This window comes from Leptonychotes weddellii, chromosome 6, assembly GCF_054177405.1.
Source record: "Leptonychotes weddellii isolate Sample4059 chromosome 6, ASM5417740v2, whole genome shotgun sequence".
Taxonomy (NCBI): Eukaryota; Metazoa; Chordata; class Mammalia; order Carnivora; family Phocidae; genus Leptonychotes; species Leptonychotes weddellii.
In genome coordinates this window covers 131,578,403-131,599,703 of record NC_138374.1, presented here as the reverse complement: position 1 = coordinate 131,599,703, position 21,301 = coordinate 131,578,403, and the positions used below count along the sequence as shown (strand labels likewise).

The 21,301-nt window shown below is 41.5% G+C and overlaps 1 long non-coding RNA gene across 1 annotated transcript in view; it reads right to left on the bottom strand.

Annotated features, from left to right (window-relative positions):
• The window catches only part of LOC145722373 (uncharacterized), a 133,016-nt gene that overhangs the window by 5,428 nt on the left and 106,287 nt on the right, over positions 1–21,301 (bottom strand). The window contains exon 4 of the long non-coding RNA XR_014146609.1: positions 4,382–4,479. This is a non-coding gene — a long non-coding RNA (uncharacterized LOC145722373). The remainder of the gene's footprint in view (positions 1–4,381; positions 4,480–21,301) is intronic.

Here is a 21,301-nt window from a genome sequence, read left to right as displayed (position 1 = left end):
TATATGTTAAGGAAGAAAAAAAAAGAAGAAGATAGCAGGAGGGGAAGAATGAAGGGGGGGAAATCAGAGGGGGAGATGAACCATGAGAGACGATGGACTCTGAAAAACAAACTGAGGGTTCTAGAGGGGAGGGGGGTGGGAGGATGGGTTAGCCTGGTAATGGGTATTAAAGGGGGTATGTTCTGCATGGAGCACTGGGTGTCATACGCAAACAATGAATCATGGAACACTACATCAAAAACTAATGATGTAATGTATGGTGATTAACATAAAAATTTAAAAAATTTAAAAAAATAAATAAATAAAAGTCCAGATCATAAACTGTATTCTTTATGTTAATTGCTCCTTTGAATAAATCTAAATACTATTATAAATACAAAATAAAATGTACCATTATGGCATTAAATAATCATGGAAAATATAACATAAAACAATTTTTTTAAAAAACTTTAATTTCAAGATAATTTCTCACTGGGAAAATTCAAGTTCTGACGATGCTTCTGGCACTCTGCCAAGATCATCAGAAAGCCATGATTTGGCTGGAACAAAAACAGAAAGTATTAGCTATAAGGGATCAACACAGAAGACACTCTGCTTTGAGTTCCACAGATGCGGAATTTGGGGAGTAGTTACTAGCATTCTGCAGGGTGTTGTTGTTTCAATAGTTTACAGAAAGAATGCTGATATGCACAGGTGTGTGTGTGCCAGATACAGAAACGTTGGCAGCTAGACTACTTCACTCTGGAATAAATCTGCGATCACTTTTTGGTCTATAGACAGACCAAGATAAGGCCCTCCTACCCATTTCTTCATGCTTGTGCAACCGTCTAGAAAGATCATGACCATGTAGCGTATCATTAGGCCCAGTTTTCATCCCTGTTAAACTGCAGGGTCCAATTCTCGGCAGTTTCATGAGGATCAGGCTGCTGTAGTTTTTAAGGGATATTAAGTCAAGACAGCTGGGAATGCCAGCTCTGCCAGTCAAGCAGTAGTAAGGGTCAGAGTGTAGCCACCTGCCTATTCCCCCATCCCCTCATCCCTGTCATAGAGTGTGACACTTATCTCTAAGCGAGTCTCAACTCGCTACAAAGGAATGTTTCCTACGTTTCCTTAGCCAATGTGATTGTCACTGGGTAAAATTCAAGCTCCAACTGCGACTAGAACCAGCACAGTTGTTACTAGGCGAGTTTTTCTGACTCTTGAGTTTGTTTTCCTGTTGACCTTCAGAATGGTGCCGATGAGGTCAGAGTGTAAGCCAACGCACAAGACGAAGGGGAGGGCCATGAAACGTAGAGGGTGCAGAGTCTAGCTAATTTCAGTGGTTCTCCTCTCGGAGAGGATTGATATTTCCTGTCTACCTTTTGAGTGATTAATAATACAGTGGCTGATTCTTCTTCACCCAGAGGGTTATTGTCATCCTTGGTAGAGTCTGACATTTTACACTTTAAGTAAGCACACCCTTAGGCAAGGAGACACAAAGAGACAGATCTCCTTATTAAAAGAAGATGTCACCAAAAGAGCAAGTCAACAAATATGCCACTGCCAAGAAACAACCAACATACTAAAGGGAAAGAGAAAATAAAGTAGAAGGAAATAGGAGATTAAAGAGAGAGGGGGCTAGGTGTCACCTGGAGCACAATGCAACCAGAAGACAGGGATGAGCTATTCTCAGCTATTAGGATACAGCTCAGCATACTCAACCGGCTTGCCACTATGAAGTATGAAAACAGGGCTTAATGTTTGTATCATTTATGTGTCGGTGGCCCTCAATCAACTACGCTGTCATGGCCAGGTTAAAAAACAAAAAAGATAGATAAAACAATTTCTGGTGCCAGGTTGTGCAGATTTAATTTGCAATTTTTAGGCGGTTAATAGAAACACAATGGCAGGGCGCCTGGGTGGCTCAGTTGCTTAAGCGCCTGCCTTCGGCTCAGGTCATGATCCTGGAGTCCCGGGATCGAGTCCCGCATCGGGCTCCCTGCTCGGCAGGGAGTCTGCTTCTCCCTCTGACCCTCCTCCCTCTCATGCTCTCTGTCTCTCCTTCTCTCTCTCACAAATAAATAAAATCTTAAAAAAAAAAAAAAAAGAAAAGCACTCAGGGGCGCCTGGGTGGCTCAGTTGGTTAAGCGCCTGCCTTCAGCTCAGGTCATGATCCTGGAGTCCCGGGATCGAGTCCCGCATCGGGCTCCCTGCTCAGCGGGGAGTCTGCTTCTCCCTCTGACCCTCCCCCCTCTCATGCCCTCTCTCTCTCATTCTCTCTCTCAAATAAATAAATAAATAAAATCTTAAAAAAAAAAAAAGAAACACAATGACAATGATCAGCTCAAGTGCAAGTGCACGGCACGGACAGCAGTCCCCCAAGAGAGGAGCTGAGAGATTTGAGGTGAGGCATCTCAGGAGGTGGGGGTCACAGGTAGCAGCGCAGGTTTCACATGGATGAATCATACTGACCTGCTGTGACAGTCCTTTCACTGAAAGGACTCCTCGGGTGATGGTCTTAGATCAGGACCCCAGATCTCAGTCACAGAGGAACTAAAATGTACTACACACATTGTGACAATGTATCTTCTATATCTGTATATGTGATATTCACTGAAGTCCTTTGCCCTCACTGAGCTTACAGTCTTGTAAGAAAGACATAAATTAAACAAGACAAATAAAGAAAATATATTACATAATATCAGACAGTGATTAGCACCTAAGAGATAAATAAAGCAAAGAAAGAAGCTAGGAAATGTTGGGAGTGATGGAAAAGAGACATGAAGGAAACTAGCAAATCATGTGGATTTCTGGCTCAAGAGAAAAGGAGAGACGTGAGGTTGGATACAGTAAGCTATGCAACTCTTCACAGAGTTTTATCCCAAGGAAGGGAAAGGATTAGAGTAGTATTTAGAAAGTGGGGCAAACCAGGGTTACTGGTGTGTTTTTGTTCTGCTCTGATTTTTTTTTAATATGGAAGAAATAGCAAACTCTTGAAGAGGCAAGAGAGGGTGAGATGTGATGGACAGGTGGAGGAGCTGGCCTTATGCAGAACACAGGCAGCTCAGGGAAGTGAGATTTCATAAGCCCAGGTGCTAGCAGGACTGTAGACATGATAGCAATTGGGTATGGAAGGTTTTTCACAGTGAAACAAAAAGCAAAGTCATCAGTGGAAAGTGAGGACTGTGAGAAGGTATGATTGCAGGGGGGCAGGAGAAGGCATAAAGAAATGGTCTGGTGTCTAAAAAGGAATGGAAATGAAAGATACAATATGATTTCTGGATAGCAGTAGGGGCTCGTGTGAGGTTAATAATGACAGTGATGTTAAACTGAAACCAGTCAACACAGTTGTGTGTTCTCCTCCAGCCATCCCAGTTGCAAGTGCAGTATTGGTTGAGGGTTGCATTGCTCACAATTCTGATTTATCCGAAGAAATATAGTAAGTGCGAGAAAATGGAAGGTTATACAAAGGAGTGATTACAATGCATAACCAGAGAATTTAAGCTGGGTAAGAAGGTAAGTTTACAAGGATGAGGAGGGAACATGAATATATATCAGCATCAATGGATTCTCTATCTTAACTGGGTTTAATACTTATAAGACTTGAGGAATCCAAAGGGTGGGGGGAGCCTAGGAAGATAAAAAGTGGTGATCGAAAAATAGCATACATCAAATTGAAATTGTAGAAGTGTTGAAAATTATTGATAATGACAAGGTCTAGGACATGCCTGTGGAAATGAATGGCTTATGGAACACAAAGGATAAGATCATCAAAAGAGCGAAGGACACAACTGAAAAGCCAGGGTGTTAGAAGAGACATCAACATAGATATGGAAATCACCAAGAAGGATGTACAGTGAGTGACGATAACACAGGAGAAAAATCTTCAAGGAGTGAGTATTTATTCAAAAGAACTGGAGCATAGAAAATATTGATAATTGCACCAGGAACTTCAAAATGCAGGACACTTGGGGTCAAAAATCTAAATCCAACTGTTTTCTCTTTTGGGAAATCCATTTTCATACATGTTACTATCATTTTGTCTGTATTAGGGAATGCAAACTATGCAGGCTTTTATGTCTCTAATAAAAGACTAGAAAAGAACTTTACTCTCCTGTAGGTGTTCTCTGAACCTTTTAGTGTTGGTAAACCAGAGCTTCTCAAAATCCTCTACTGGAAGTGTTCCAAGGCCAGAAGATCACAAACATGTTCCCAGAAGTTCTTAAGACAGAGTTCAAAGCAGCACTAGGTACAAGCGCCACATATAAGTTCAAGTTCACTGTTTTACTTTAAAAATTACTATGCAGTGTTTATCCTTCTATGTACCAGTCAGAGCAAGTAACAGCAATATTAGCTGATAGACAAATAATCCCCAAATCTAAATGTACAGTTTTTTACTTACTCATGTCACCATCCAATGCAGGGTGGTTGCTTCTTAGTGGTTCCACCACCTTGGAGGGGTTTGGAATACCCCATAGGATCATTTGCCTCCAGCCAGTGCTTGAGGAAAAAAAAAAAGTAAACATGAAGAAACTTGTAGAAGTTATAGTTCATGCATGGGAGTGGTAGGATTAATTCCACCCACATTCCATCATCCTGTACCCAGACATATGATGCACATAGAACCTCAATGCAAGAGCAGGTGAAAAGTGTGGTAAGTGCTGTGTAACAAAAGAGACCAAGGGATATTTAATAGTTAGTTTTGTTGACAAGATACTAGTCTATGACATTCAAGATACAGTATAAGAAATGCTTTAAATTAGTCATCATTGAGCAAAATGGAAGTTCCAGAAAAATAAGGCATGCTATGTTTATCCTGTGGCCCTTCAGACCTCCTTTACAAAGTCTACAGGGGGATCAGAGTGTGAGAAGGCAGTGCTCTAAGCAATGACCCAGGGGAAATTTCTCCCTCCATAAGTTTCTTAGGTGGTTCTGATAAGTCCTATCATGCTTCAGTTTGCCTCTCTGCAAAATAGAAATAATAACTGAACATTTCATCCTCTCTGAGAGGGAATAATCCATTCATGTTATAATATATAGGAAGTCTCTAGAAAGTGATACCAAACTAAACAAATTCCTTACTCATTTCTTTTTTTTTTTTAAGATTTTATTTATTTATTTGATAGAGAGAGACACAGCAAGAGAGGGAACACAGCAGGGGGAGTGGGAGAGGGAGAAGCAGGCTTCCTGCGGAGCAGGGAGCCCGATGCGGGGCTTGATCCCAGGACCCTGAGATCATGACCTGAGCTGAAGGCAGACACTTAATGACTGAGCCACCCAGGCACCCCTCTTTACTCATTTCATATATATTACATAGAATCTTTGTGGGGTTTTATGTTGTTGTTCTTTCTTCTCCCGAAGTGTCTTATCGGTAACTGTCTCTGAAATTAGTAACCTCCTTTTGTTTGTTAGCCTTTTTCCAGATTATTGAACATTACTAGTAATACTTCATTTCCATGGATCTGTAAGACTTGCTTTCATTCACAAAGTCTGTTCGCTGGGAATTCAATCGAAATCTCAGGGACTTTCTTTTTTAGTTTTTTAAAGATTGTATTTATTTATTTGACAGAGAGAGCACAAACAGGGGGAGCAGCAGAGGGAGAAGGAGAAGCAGGTTCCCTGCTCAGCAGGGAGCCCAATACAGGGCTCAATCCCAGGACCCCAGGGTCATTACCTGAGCAGAAGGCAGATGCTTAACTGACTGAGCCACCCAGGTGCCCCTCTCATGGACATTCAACACTCATAAGATATTTCTCTTTAGGGGCACCTCGGTGGCTCAGTCGTTAAGCGTCTGCCTTCGGCTCAGGTCATGATCCCAGGGTCCTGGGATCGAGCCCCGCATCGGGCTCCCTGCTCGGCGGGAAGCCTGCTTCTCCCTCTCCTACTCCCCCTGCTTGTGTTCCCTCTCTCGCTGTGTCTCTCTCTGTCAAATAAATAAGTAAAATCTTAAAAAAAAAAAAAAAAAAGATATTTCTCTTTACTACTGATCTACTATGCATTTGATAGTTGAATCAATAATATTTAATATTAAATAAAGATAACAAATTGACTTCAAAATATTCCAGAAAAGGTTATTTAATGAAACAACTGAATCTTCACAATAACTGGATTGTTGGAGTGAGACCTATGTGAAAATATAGCAAATGTGCTTATCATACATTTAATTTACATAAAAAATATCTTTAAAACTTGGAATTTAAATGAGAATTGGAGATAATTTCCACTTCACCCTGATTTTTAAACCTGTCAACTGCCGCAATGGTAGATATAAATGTAAAGTGCAAAATGATAAAGTTTGGGGCTCCTGACAATCTCCCTCTACTATTTATTCTCTCTTAAACACTTACTGCATGAAAACATCCATTTCTCACTTCCACTTCCACGCCCCTACACTTCCTTTGAAGGCAAAAGTGTGACTGAGGGCCTAGGTAGCAGTGAGTCCAAGAGTCAACAGCAGAATCAGGGACTGAGGAAGCAATGGGGCAAAGGGCAGTGAGACTAAGGGCCACGGAGGCAGCCTAAGTGATTGAGCAATCAGTGACCTACAGGGGATTGGTAAAATAAGTGAATACATTGAGGATATGGGAGTCAGTTTTCACTGTCCAAAAAGAAACTTACACATACAGAAAGGGGGAAAGCTAGAAATACCTAGGAGGTATTGAATTGGACTATGGAGGTAGTGGGATAAGCTTGATTTTTTAAAAATATATATGGAAAGATATGGGAATACAGGTATGTGTATATGTGTGTATGTCCATGTATATGTGTACATATACATACATATCTCTCCTAGTGCTATCTTCCATTACACTCCAGTAGCAATAAGCACACTTAGCACTAAGGTCTTGGTTTCTAAGTACCAGAACCAGGGCTTCCTGGGGGAAATGTCTGATTTAGGGGAGGGGGCAAGGAAAGTATAAGATGATCCTTGAATACCATGTTGCTCTAGAGATGAAGGAAGTACTCAAAGAATGATGGAGATAAAGCTTGAATGGGCCCTTGTCAATTCTGGGACAATTTGAGCATCACACAAATAATGTTAATGATAAAACAAAATGAAAAAATGGGAATCAAGAGTTCATACAGATAAATAAATAGGAAAGAAAGAAGGGTAAGATCTTCTTTATATTAGAATGCCAATTAATAAAGAAAGAAGGATGAAAATAATTTCATAGAAACAGAAAATGCATCAGACAGAAGATATCAATGTTTGCTAATACTGGTGGGTGGATATTTAATGAGGAAAATGATAATCACATACTGTATTTTCTCACAATGTAAAACCAACGACAAAGGCAAAAATGGTGACTTTATGGTGCGTAAACATGGCAGCATCACCTTGATTAGAAGATCAAGTTTACTATCTCCAGTGAAGGAGCAGATCCACATCATATGCATCTGAATGCGATACACTGAGAGTAAACCATCATTTCTATGGTGGTCATGCCCGCTACGCATGACCTGGGTCTGGTCATGAAGACTCGGCTGAGGGACATTCTACAGAATGAAATGCCTGTAATTTTTATGATTTTCAAGGTCATGAAATATATAGAAAAATTGAGGAACTAATTCAGATTGCAGGACACTGAAGAAACATGACATCTGAATGCAAACTGTTATCCTGGATTAAACCCTGGACCAGACAGGAAAAGGAGGCTTTACTGGGGCCGTATTATATCAGTGCTGATTTCATTTGGAAGACTGAATTGTGGTCATGTAAGAAGGTGTCCTTGTTTGGGGAGAAATACATATTAGAGTATTAGGCATTAGGTGCATGATGGGGCATTATGTCTGTAAGTGGCTCTCAACTGGTTAAGAAAAAGAATAAAAATATTCAGTTATTGATTCCTCGTCTCTCCGCTTCAAATTCAACTTTTGTTGCCTACTTTGCAAAAGCGTATCTGGGCCTTGTCATTTTTTTTCTTTGCCAGTCGACAACAAGCTTTTTCAGTAAAGGAAGCTGGAGAAATAATGCAGAATAAAAGAGTTTTGTTTCCTGGTTCCATTGTGTTCCCTTGGCAAGGGTCTTGCAAAGCAGGTGGCTTCTCCAGTACCTGGTTCCTGAGCACAAACCATGTCCTTAGCACCCAGCTCCTGCTGGACCGGCGGCTCCCCAGCACTCAGCTCCTACAGGTGACCAGCTTCTCTGGCACCTGCTGTCTGCAGCCAGCGGCAGCCCAAAGCCCCCAGTAGCCAATAGCTTCTACCAGGAATCACCTCTAGGGATACACCTCCCTGTGAGCAGCTTTCCCTGGCATACTAGAGGGTAGATTTCCAGCAAATTCTACCAGCACAGCACCGCAACAACCTCCCTGCCATTCCATGAACCACAGCCATGCCCTCTTCGGTGAGGTCTGGATCTCAGCCCTAAAGAGACCTTCCTTGGGCACTTTATCCCAGCTGTCAGGCTAGTGGCTCATCCTTATGTCTGCTATTCCTATATTGTTTACAGTTCTCTTTGCTTCTTCCTAGATAATTTCTCATTCCTACAATCCCCAGTTATAGTTAGTAATTCTTTATATTAAACTTTTCCTCTTCAAGTGACTATGTAGTTCTCTATCCTGAGTGGGTCTCGACATACATATTTGGATATAGAGACCGCAGAGATGTTGCTGAGGCAAATGTGCTAAAATGTTAACAATCGAGAGAACTCCATAAAGATAATATGGACATTCTTTGTACTGCTGTTGGAACTTTTTAAAATAATCTCTGTTTTAACTGCTGGTGTTCTGAAATTTCACCACGCTGTGCCTTGTTGCTATTTGAATGACTTCTGGTATAAAATGGAACAAAGTTTCTGCCATGTTCATTCAATGGAAAATCATTTATAAAAATGAGCATTTTCCATGATACCTATTTAGTATTTATTTTAATTAGATAAGTAACCTCAATACATGAAAATAAAATCTTATTTTATATATCTATGCTGATAAAAACAAGTGTTTACTTTCTTAAGAAACGGCCAGGACCCCAACTATGCTGCTACCTGAGCTTCCAGTATCCCTCACAGAATCAGAGGCTGAGCTGTTAGAGCAGGGCAGACATTTTACTACAAATGGTTCATGAGGTCAAAAGGAGCCCAGATGGGGCGCCTGGGTGGCTCAGTTGGTTAAGCGACTGCCTTCGGCTCAGGTCATGATCCTGGAGTCCCGGGATCGAGTCCTGCATCGGGCTCCCTGCTCGGCGGGGGGTCTGCTTCTCCCTCTGACCCTCCCCCCTCTCATGTGCTCTCTGTCTCTCTCATTCTCTCTGTCTCAGATAAATAAATAAAATCTTTAAAAAAAAAAAAGGAGCCCATATGTCATCTGGCATTTGTCTAGACAAGTGAAATTTGTCTAGAACCCCAAATATGAGCTTCAGAAAGACTCTTCCAGAAAATCCACTTTGATAAAATATCTCTATCCCACTCCACAGTGGTTTTATTATGGACCACTCAGCCAGGTTCCCAAATACCCTCCCTCAGCATTCCGTGCTCTCTCTCCCAGTCTCTTATTATCTTTGCTACTGAGGGAGGATTTCTTGGGGGCAGCTGTGTCTTTCATCTCTGTGTCCCCAGAGCCTACACTGATGTCTCAGAAATACCAGGTACTAGATCAATGTTTGTTGAATTTTATACTGTTGAGTAAATAACTCCTGCAAGAATCCTTTTTTTTTTTAAGATTTTTTTATTTATTTATTTGAGAGAGAGAGAGAGAGCACAAGAGGGGGGGGAGCGGGAGAGGGAGAAGCAGACTCCCTGCTGAGCAGGGAGCCCAATGCGGGACTCGATCCTGGGACTCCAGGATCATGACCTGAGCCGAAGGCAGTTGCTTAACCAACGGAGCCACCCAGGCGCCCCTCCTGCAAGAATCCTAACTTAGAAACTTAATGTGGATTTGCCTATCTCCCTCTCCATTATTACCTCCCTCTTGGAAACAAAAATTAGTTCCTTAAAGATATCACAATATTAATCATTTGAGACATTGAAATTTGAAGCCACTGGTTCAACTGTTTTCTGGTCCTATTTTTTTCTTGCAACTGAAAGGCTTTGATCACTCCCTCCAACCTATTAAAATGACTAGAAAGTTAATCTCATTATAGTATTTAAAAGAGTAGAAACACAGAGCAGACTATCTGTTCCATATGGATACTTTCATCAGGTGGATATGGCCATATTATTAAATGGATAGATTTCTGCGAATAGCAGCTCTGTTTCACATGGGATGAATGCCTCTGGCCATGTCTATTTTCCCTACATTGCTGACAAAGGTATTTTGCTCTACTTTATGGAGTATAAGTATCATATACTTAATAGCAGTTAGTGATGTCAGTGCTCTTTGGTATAGTAAATCTCTAGTGTGAGATAATCTTAGTTAATAATCAGCATAAAGCAGAGAGAGGTCATTTTTTTTAACATTGCCATAAAGCCTGCGTTTACTATGATAGAGTTGGAAGGAGGCAATCCCATTAACCTTTGTATTATATTGATAAAATTATATACCCTCCTGAATATCAAGGGTGGTGACGTTGCTGCTGGTCTTTACCTTTTAATGTTCTCCAATAACATTCCAGCTGGCCCAGCATCATAGGACTTGGCCTCAGGTGACCTAGCCTTGAGCCCAGCCTTGCCATTCTTTTAGGAATGCGACCTTGGGCAAGTCTTAACCTCTTAAAGCTCAGATTTTTCATCCATATTTTTTCCTTCTTTCTAAATGAAGTATATATGGGTTTATGTGTGTTTTACACATTTTTTTTTACAATTATCCAGTATGACTTCTATATAAAGGAAAAAAGAAGGATTTTAAAGTTTTCTTTAAAAAAATTCCTTTATATTACTGTATATAAAAATAAAAGTATGTCTATATGTGGGGAAGTGGGTTTTCATAATCCTCCATTTCTTACTCGCCTTGTAGAACTGGTATACGAACTGAATAAGAAAAAGAATATGAAAACATTAAAAAACTCAAGTTAATATTATTATCAATCTGCACACCCAAAACTGAAGGGTTTTCTTTGAACTTTTCAAGGCACTGTGCATGGACGTTATAGGGCAAAATGAGCGGTAAACTGGGAGGGGTAGAATTGCTCTCTTTTGCAAATCGTAGCCTAATTCGAGATGACATGGAGTAACGGCAAAGAAGGTTTCCCAGGGCATAAAAAGAGATGTAAAGGAAGTGGCAGCTTGGATCCCCCTTCAAGGTACACTGGAGTTTGGGCAATGCCATTTGGCTGTCACCTAGGAAACAAGAAAGGGCTGCCCTGTTGACTTCTGCAAGGGTGCTGTGGGTCAGGTAGTTTCAGCCCTGCATCGTAAGACATGGGAGAGCATTTCGGGCTGTCTTCAGGCCCACCTCCAATCCAAATCTGTGAGAATGTTCACATGGTGCAAAGGATGTTAATGCAAGGCTATAGTTCAAAAACTTTAAAGGCTACAGTGACTACAGAAAAAAAAAAAAGTGGAAAGGAGAAATGAGGTCAACTAGCAGAAACCCTGCTCCTTAAGTGGCATGCCTATAAATTGTCTCAAAGGTGGCCACGCATTTGAAATGCTTTCATGGGATAGGTTAATTCTTCCTCTTTGTAATTAAAGAGAATGGTGACAATAGTGTTGTATCCTAGGTCACATTCTCCACCATCAGAATTAATTAATTCTCTGAATTAATTAATGTTGGGGTCATTTTAACTATATGTAACCCATCTTTCAAGACTCATTTCAAGCCCTTATCATTCTAGCAAAGGCTTCCCTGACTATTCCAGGTCTCAGTGAAAACCTGCTTCTTGTAATTCTTATGATCCGAAACACACAATTTAGCATTTTATCTAAACTGCCTCTTACTATTTCTCTCTCTCCAATTAGAGCATAAATTCTTGGAGGGCATGAGTTCTGTTTTACACTTCTTTTATTATCCTACCATAGCCCTGAGCACAATTCTGAAAATAGTGCTTAATAAATACTTGTTGATTAATGAATACTTCCTGAATTGCCTCGAAGGCACCATTCACACTTTTTTTCACCTTAGGGTAAGGGCAATTTTTCTATTTAGGGAAATATGTCAAGACCTCTCTCTTTACTTTCTTTTTTGTTCACCCCCTTTTTAATATGTAAAGGCAGATCTTGCAGAGAAGGGGGGATCTGTTAATTTGGCAACATTCAAGACTGCCCATTTCTTCCCTCCAAGAAAATTTTCTCTCTGGATTTTTAGGCATGCAGGTAAATTTATAGAACTTCTGTCAAGACACAGCAGTTTCCTCAGTGAGCGCGTGGATCCCAGTTTCCACGCCCTGAGGAGAGACATGAGGCAGTTAGCCAGAGTACCCACTCACAGCCACAGGGAGTAGCTTGCTGTGCCCTGTACCACTGCCCTTTCACAACAGGACATTGTTCTTCAGGCCTCCTGCCCTCCCTGACATACGCCGGAGGAAAATTAAAACAAAACAAAACTGTGTGCCTACCAGGGCTGTCTCTGCAGGCTTTCCTCGGCATTGGAAAATTCCCACCGAGTGACCCTCCCGGTTCCGCGAATTGATCACTGGTAGCTCAGGTCCTACCCGAGGTTGAGAACCGAGACACTTCACAGTTAAGGTCAGGAAGTGGGGAGCACAGACAACTGGGCAATGGGGAAGCCCAGGAATAAGTCCTAAGGAGAGAACAGGAGGAGTAGCCCACGCAGTTTCCCGTTGCTCTAGCAAGGAGACGCTGATATAGTAACATGGCCAACCAAAATAAAGATGGCTACCATGACCAGGGGCCCTTCTCTGGAACCTAAGTTCTTCATTCACTTAACTTAGAAACTGACAAACAGGATATCAGACAAAGATAAGTTCACAAGGCTAGTAGGCTTCGATAAAGAGTGCCGAAGAGAAAAAAGAAAAGGTAATTTCTGGGTTTACTTATAAAGGACTGCTTAAAGGATCAAGGGCACTAAGAAGCAGAGGGTAGTTCCATGGAATAATGTATCTAGGAAAGAGGAAGGGAAAGGTGACCACACTAACACTTTGATAGACCTTAAGATTCTACACTGGACTTCAGAGCAACTTCCTTTGTCGAATATCTTGTGGAAGATGGGAAAGTAAATAAAAAGAACTTCCTCTCTCTTTAATGACTTTAGAAAGGGGGAGGAAAGAAAAGATGGTGGATCAGAAGCAGCTCATATGTATATTCAAAACTTCCTTTCTCCATCAGAATTTCCCACAGAAGTAACAATGTCAACTGAATTAGCATCTTGGCCATCCTCACAGAGGCTTCCTCTGAATAATTTAGCTACTGGTCCTGGACAGCTCGAAGACTGGAATCAGCCTTGCAGGAATACACAATAAAATGTGTCCTTTGTGCCACCTTTTGGAGACAGAAGTCAGTAATAAGCTCAGAGTTCCCAGGCTTGGATGAAGGCAAGATGTCCACATCCAACTATGCACTTTCTCCTCCTAACTAACATTGCAGCACTCTCCTCTCCTCTGAAGGAAAGAGACCACTGTTTTCCCATGGTTTTCTTTGGGGCTGGAGTCTATTGTGACTCCCGTGATGATCGCTACAGATATTCTGACTCTTTGGCGTGGCTGGAGCTTTAACCAAAGTAACAAGGCTTCCATGCTAGAAGCATGGGAGCTTCCGCGGTGCTCCCCTGAGTTACACCTAGAACGAAAAGCAAGATATGGCCACAAAGGCAGGAATGTCTTCGAACAATCGGAACGTAGCAATGAAGAGCCCTTGTCAGTGTGGGGAATATCACTGCCCTGGTAGCCCTGGCAGTGACTCAGGTTTAGATGTGTTCTAGGGGCTCCCTTTTGAGCAGGAGGAACACTCCAGTAACATTTCAGATGAAGGTAAACACGGTGCTGACGAAGTTGGGTGAATTCAGTGTGGCATTGATTGATGACATCACAGTATACAGCCAGACATGGGAAGACTATGCGGAGCATGTAAAACAAGGATTTGGTAGCTTTTACAAACAAGCCTGACAGTGGGGCCAAGGCATGTCAGCCTGGCATGCTGAGGGGACATATTTAGGACACAAAAGAGAAGAAGCAAACAGCCACCACTGTTTGATGGTCCCTGCTCTCTTTCTCAATGGGCCATCTCATGAGGAGATGCTAGACAAAGATTACTGGACATGACTGACTAATTGCTAGAGATTTATGATGACTCAGTTCAAATGCCACTTTACTAACCCATCAAGATTGCCTAAAAAGGTGACGGGGCAGGAAATTGCAAGTAGCTTTTCCTTAAGCTTCAAAGGTATTTTTCTGGAGTTCATGGAATTGAAAAAGTACTTCAGGATAATACTCTCTGGCATCCCAACTCTCCCAGCTACTAATCATATGCCGCACACATTTCAGTCTCCAACAAGGGTAGGTCCAGAGGGATGATGTTACACTCGAGACAAGGGTCCTGTGTCTGTCAACAGAACCCCGTGACAGAGCAGATGTGCTTTCTACTGTCTTACTGCTTGGCTGTTTCTCATAAAAAGTCTAACTTTAGAGCCAGAATAGGGTCAGCCACCCAGCAGCCCAGAAATCATGTCCAGTTCAATGAAATTAGCCAGTTCCATAAAGATTCTTCTGGCATAGTTGGTACTGCAAGTCTCTGTTCTCCTGGGGGGAAAGGATGACCTTACATCTTCTCATTATTCTTCCCTACCCTTAAGGTATTTCTTGTCAGCTATTATCATATAAGCCCCGTGTTGTTAGTGACCCTCGATGCACACATCTGATTGCCCCAACTGCACTAGACAGTCCTTGAGGACAAAGCCTGTTTCTTCCACTTCTTGGAACCTGCTCTAGTGTGCCCCCCAGTGTCATGCATATAGTTTGTATCAATAAGGGTTTGTTCATTGATTGAGCCATGGACAGCTGTGTTCAGTCCTTCTGTGAAGCATTTGTCTTTATATATATTATAATCTACCTTAGTGGGTCAGGTAGGATTCCAAGTTGCTGTGACAGCCAGCACGTGTCAGTCATGTGAAAGGCAGGGTAAGAGCATTCATGGGCTTTAGAGAAGATAGACCTGAATTTATTTTTTAATTAACTTTTTATTTTTATTTTTTTAGAGATTCTTTTATTTTAAAGATTTTATTTATTTGTCAGAGAGAGAGACTGGGCAAGCAGGCAGAGCGGCAGGCAGAGGGAGAAGCAGGCTCCCCACCGAGCAGGGAGCCCGATGTGGGGCTCGATCCCAGGACCGGGATAATGACCTGAGCCGAAGGCAGACGCTTAACCGACTGAGCCACCCAGGCGTCCCAATAGACCTGAATTTAAATGGAACTTCTGCCACTTCCCAGATATGTGATCTCCGCCTCTGTGATCCTCAGCCTCCTTATCTGTAAAATGTAGACAGCACAAGCTGCCTCGTAGGATAATCGTGGGGATGAAGTAAAATACTAATGGTGAGGGTGCTTGGCGCACAGTAGACACTCCACAAAGGGGAGTCAGTATCCCGTGGCTTGTCTCACTCCCTTTGGCCCTAACACGCTTTGTTCAAATTCTGTTCAGTGTACTGGACCCGTTGTTTCATCATTTCCCAAAGCACAGCATGATGACGTCTGCAGCGATGCCACAGCCATTTTACAGGGGCCAGTTCTCCCTTTGTGCAAAAGGCAAATGAGATCCGTTACGCAGGCTCGTGCGGGGCAAAGGTGGTGTGAACAGGATACCAGTGGTGATTTGTGAACGGTTATGACACCTGCCTCAGGCAAATCCTCCAAGCTGAATTTACAGGCTTTTTGGTCAATGGGAAAAACACACTGCAGGTGACCAGTCAATTAAAACTCAGCCAACCTCCAAGAAAACCGCTTCATGGCATATACAAGGCAAAGAAATAAAGATGGGAAGCACAAAGCTTCATTGGGACTTCATTCAAAGTGCCTAGCTTACGGTCTAGAAGTCCAACCCATGGCCCGAAGTTACTCTTTATCAACTTCCTAATTCTGAAAAAGGTTTAAGTACATGACAACATACTTCTCTTGAGTGAGGAGGTTAGACTCTGTCGAGGCCTTCATGTTGATGAGCACCAATTTCTAAGATTTAAAAAGTTTTAAAGGCTGAAATCTGGGCAGATTACCAGGAAGCAAAGAAGCAGGTACCTAATTCTCTAATGAACTCCGAGAGCCATGCAGTCCATCCCCAGTCTGTTGGTGAGCCTGCAGGATAACTGCCAGAGAAAGACATCCAAGGAGCGAAGTCAGTCCCTAGATAAGAAGGAAAGAACACTGGACCGGGAGGCAGAGAGCTGGTTTCAGTTTCCTGCACTGGCCCTGATTATCAACAATCCTTTGGGACTGCATTGTCTTTCTCTATAAGTGAGGAGGTAGGATGAGACACTCACTGAGATCCATGAACTCCAAAACCATATGGCCCAATAGCAGCCTTCACGTCACATCCCCACAACCGTAAAAAACATCCTTCTGTCTAACTTCATTCACAGGCTTCATCAGCACCTTCTCCCCCAGGCACTGCTGAGTAGCACTGTGAGAAGGAAGTAGGCAGCTGTGTCATAGGAAAAAGACTTTCCTTTTCATATGAAAACACTAAGTTGAAAAGATATGTGCACCCCCATACTCACTGCAGCCTTATTTACAATTACCAAGATATGTAAACAACCGAAGTGTCCATTGGATGGATAAAGAAGATGTGGTATATATACGTAATGGAATATTATTCAGCCATTAAAAAAAAGAATGAAAGCTTGCCATTTGTGACAACATCAATGGACCTAGACAGTATTATGTTAAGTGAAACAAGTCAGACAAGGAAAGACAAATGCCATGATTTCACTTATCTGCAGAATCTAAAAAACAAAATGGAAGCTGACTCAGATATGGAGGACAAACAGGTGGCTGCAAGAGGGGAGACGAGTGGAGGAATGGATGAAATAGGTGAAAGGTGTTAAGAGGCACAACTTTCCAGTTATACAGTAAATAAGTCACAGGGACGTAAAGTACATCATAAAACATAGTCAGTGATGTCATAATAATTTTGTATGGTGTCATAATAATTTTGTACCATACAAATGGTAACTATTATTGTGGTGATTACTTTGTTACGTATATAAGTGTCGAATACCTATTGTACACCTGAAACTAATATAACATTGTGTCAATTATACCTCAATAAAAGAAAAAAAGGCATTCTTTTTCATATTTCCCATAACCCTTTCCTATAAGCTGACAGCAAGAAGCACTCCGAACTATAAAGCTGTGTTTCGCAGTAACCCTGATTGAGAGGACAGAGAGCAGTGTGTGTTTCAGCGTTGTTATATCTCCTCGTGAAACCAAAACCATGCATTGGGCTCCTGTGTTTCAAATGGTACCTTCTGGGGATTATGGTAAGGGTTATTTGCATTTCTAAGCAAGACAGATGCATTCAAACTGCTTCCCAAAATGATGGGTTGGGGGTTTTTATGTAAAGATGCAGAGACTTCGGGGCGCCTGGGTGGCTCAGTCGTGTCTGCCTTCAGCTCAAGTCACGATCCCAGGGTCCTGGAATCGAGCCCAGTGTCGGGCTCCCTGCTCAGCCGGAAGCCTGCTTCTCCCTCTCCCACTCCCCCTGCTTGTGTTCCCTCTCTCGCTGCGTCTCTATCAAATAAATAAATAAAATCTTTAAAAAAAAAAAAAAAGATGCAGAGACCTCATAGAAACCGAGACCTTGCCATCCTACCCACAGGAATCACAACAGGAAGCTGGGATGCTTTTAGGAGGCAAGCGGGCATGTGCTCTGGCACCACCCATGGGCTCCCCATCTTGAGGTGCCTCTTTCTGTCCATCCACCCTGTTCTCTATGCTTACTCATGTTTTCTGCCTTATACGTTGAGTTTAAACCTGTTTCCCATTTTTTTAGACCTACTTCTCTCTCACATCTCTCAATACCTCCATTCATCTTCTGGCCCCACCACTACCTCCCTCTTCCTCCTGGTTTCCTAATTGCAAATGCTTGTGAAGAGAAATTTTATGAGACTGCCACATCTTTTTTTAAAGCCAGGCCACACAGGAAAACACATGGCTGGCCAAACTATAACCAGACAGCCCAGAATCTAGTGCCCTCTCCTGGACCAATGCAATTGGACCAAATTGTAAAAACAGTTTCTGCCCATCAGAATGACTGTGTGGAATAGTCTTCCTAGGGTTGAGATGGAGACGGATAGTCACTATTGCCCAGGACTCTACAGAATAGACTTCTCTAAGAGGTAGCTCTCTGAGTCCAGAACCAAGGCTATGTCCTTATTTTTTAAATCTTTTCCTTTTAAAAAAAATTAAAAAGCTGGCCTGATGAACCATCTAAGAGTCATATCTTGGGTGCCCTCTGTGTGGGGTCCAGCAGGTACAAGACCTGGTCACTGTTTGCCTCTAAACTCATTTAGTTTATTGTCTCTCTTTTAGTATCTGAAAGTGGGCCTTAATGATCTACCTCTGAAGATTATTTTGAAGGACACCTAACAAAATATTACAAAGCTACTCAGGAAATGCAGCTACATGTTGGTATAGTAGCATTTTCTTATTAATACTACAAATGATGATAATAATAATAATCATAAACCTCTTATGCCTCTTTTTTTTTTATGCCCAAGGAGACTTAGTTGAGAAACTGACACCTACTTTGTGAGAAATGTGATCTTTCTACACCGCACCAGGGTTTTCATAAATCCTTGGCTACAACTCTATAATTTGTTTTACACCATCAACTCCCACATCATTCCTATATTATTATAAAATCCAAGCAGCTAAGCTATAAATTTTAAGATACAGAATTTGAAGCCCTCCACTTTCCAGTCATCAGGGCCTCAAACACATTAAGAAACCAATCAGAGGAAAGCAGAAGAGAATCAGGCCTTTTTTTTTTTTCTTTTTCCTTGAAAAGGACATCTCTGCAAAAAGTCAGTATGAGAGGAAGAGTGACAAATAAAGACCGTGGGGGAAATCTGTGACTCAATCCAGCAATGCCTCCCAAATATCTTAAGTCCTATTCTAAGTGTTAAAATTTAAAGTCCGTATCATTTTATCAGGTATTTCCAGGAAATTTTTAAATTTCCCAAGTAGACTCAGGAACATCTTGAGAGTTTGGCAGCCAAAATATTCTGAAGCAGTAAAACCCTTCAGACTCACTTGGATTGAAGACGCCATTTGGGTGGAAGAGTCCTCATCACCTCTGAGAATTCAGGAAGGCTGTCTGGGGATGTCTGATGAAGGTCCTTCAACATGTCTTCAGGGAGAGGCCACCCAGTCTTGGCCCAACCGTCTTGAGGCTGTTCCAGGAAATCCTGATTTACACATTAGAATCGCATCAAAGTTTGCCTCAGAGTTTTATTGTGTCTTGTTTTAATCTGAAGCATTTACAGAAAATCCTGATAAATTCAAATGAAATCTAAAATAGCTTACTACTTCTTTTGAGAAGGAAAAAAAATTAGCAAGATAACATCAGCTATTTTGCCTCTTGAAAATGCCAAACATCCAAAGAAATGTTTGAAGCCTCTACATGATCTACCTAATCTTCTGAACTTTCTCCACTTACCATTTACCAAATTGTCCCATAACTTAACTCATGTTCAGAATTATCTCACTGAGAATTTTCCATGTCCTCAGAAATCCAAGAAAGATGTAATTAGGCTTGCTGTATTCTCTATATTAAAGCAGGAACACCTTTTATTACCATGTTCTGAGTGTGAGTTTATAAGCTCTCCAGAGACTTGAATTCTTCGCGTCTGAATGGCTAGCTTCCTCTGACACAGACGCTTGTCCGATGCAGAAAGTAGTCAGCTTTTCCACTCAATTTCCCTCATGGTTTTTTTTTTTTCTCATTAAAAAAAAATTCCAGTTTTGGGGCGCCTGGGTGGCTCAGTCGGTTAAGTGACTGCCTTCGGCTCAGGTCATGATCCTGGAGTCCCGGGATAGAGTCCCACATCGGGCTCCCTGCTTGGCAGGGAGTCTGCTTCTCCCACTGACCCTCCCCCCTCTCATGTGCTCTCTCTCATTCTCTCTCTCTAATAAAAAAAAAAAAAATTCCAGTTTTATTGAGAAATAATTGGCTTACATCTCTGTATAAACTTAAGGTGTACAGGATGATGTGATTTACATATATTGTAAAATGATGACCACAATAGGTTCAGCTAACATCCATCTTTTCCTGTAAGTACAATATAAAGAAAAAAGAAGGAAAGAAGGAAAAAAATTTTCTCCTTGTGATGAGAACTCTTAGGATTTATTCTCTTAACAACTTCCCATGTACCATAGAGCAGTGTGGGCTGTAATCTTCATGCTGTACATTCCATCCCTAGTACTGATTGATGTTATAATGGAAAGTTTACATCTTTTGACCACCTTCCTTCAATTCTCCCCACCCACCCACCCCCTCTGATAAACACAAGTCTGATCTCTTTTTCTGTGAGTTTGGTTTGTAGGTGTGCCTGTTTGCTTTTAGATTCTACAGATAAGTGAGGCCATACAGTATTTGTCCTTCTCTCATTTATTTCACTTAGCATAATTATGCCTTTGAGGTCCATCCATGTTATCACCAATGGTAGGATTTTCTTATTTTTTATGGCTAAATAATTTTCTTTTGACTATATATATATATACACCACAACTCCTTTATGCACCCATCAAATGGACACATAGGCTATTTCCATGTCTTGGCTACTGTGAATACTGCTGCTATGAACATGGGGGTTCAGATATCTTTCAGAGTTAGGGGGCCTGTTTCCTTTGGATATATTCCCAGAAGTAGAATTGCTGGACTGCATGGTAGTTCAATTTTTAATTTTTTGAAGACCCTGTATACTGTTTTTCATAGAAGCTATACCAATGTACATGGCCCCTCACAATGCACAAGAGCGCCTTTTTCTCCACTTCTATGCCAGCATTTTTTATCTCTTGCCTTTTCGATGATAGCCATTGCAACAGTGAGGTGATATCTCACTGTGGTTTTGATTTGCATTTCCTTGATGATTAGTGGTATTGAGCATCCTTTCATGGATCTGTTGGCTTTTTGTATATCTTCTTCGGAGAAATGTCTGTTCAGGTCTTTTGCCCATTTTTTTAATTGGGTTATTTGTTTTGTTTTTATTATTGAGTTCTATGAGTACTTAATGTATTTTAGATATTAAGCCCTTATCAGATATAGAGTTTGCAAATATTTTTCCTCCTTCTGTAGGTTGTCTTTTTACTTTGTTGATGGTTTCTTTTGCTGTGCAGAAGATTTTTAATTTGATTTAGTCCCACTTGTTTATTTCTGATTTTGTCCCTTGTGCTTTGGGTATCATATCCAAAATAACATTGCCAAAAGAAACTGAAGAAGATGTAAATAAATGGACAGATCTCCTGTGCTCATGGATAGGAAGACTCCATATTGCGAAGTT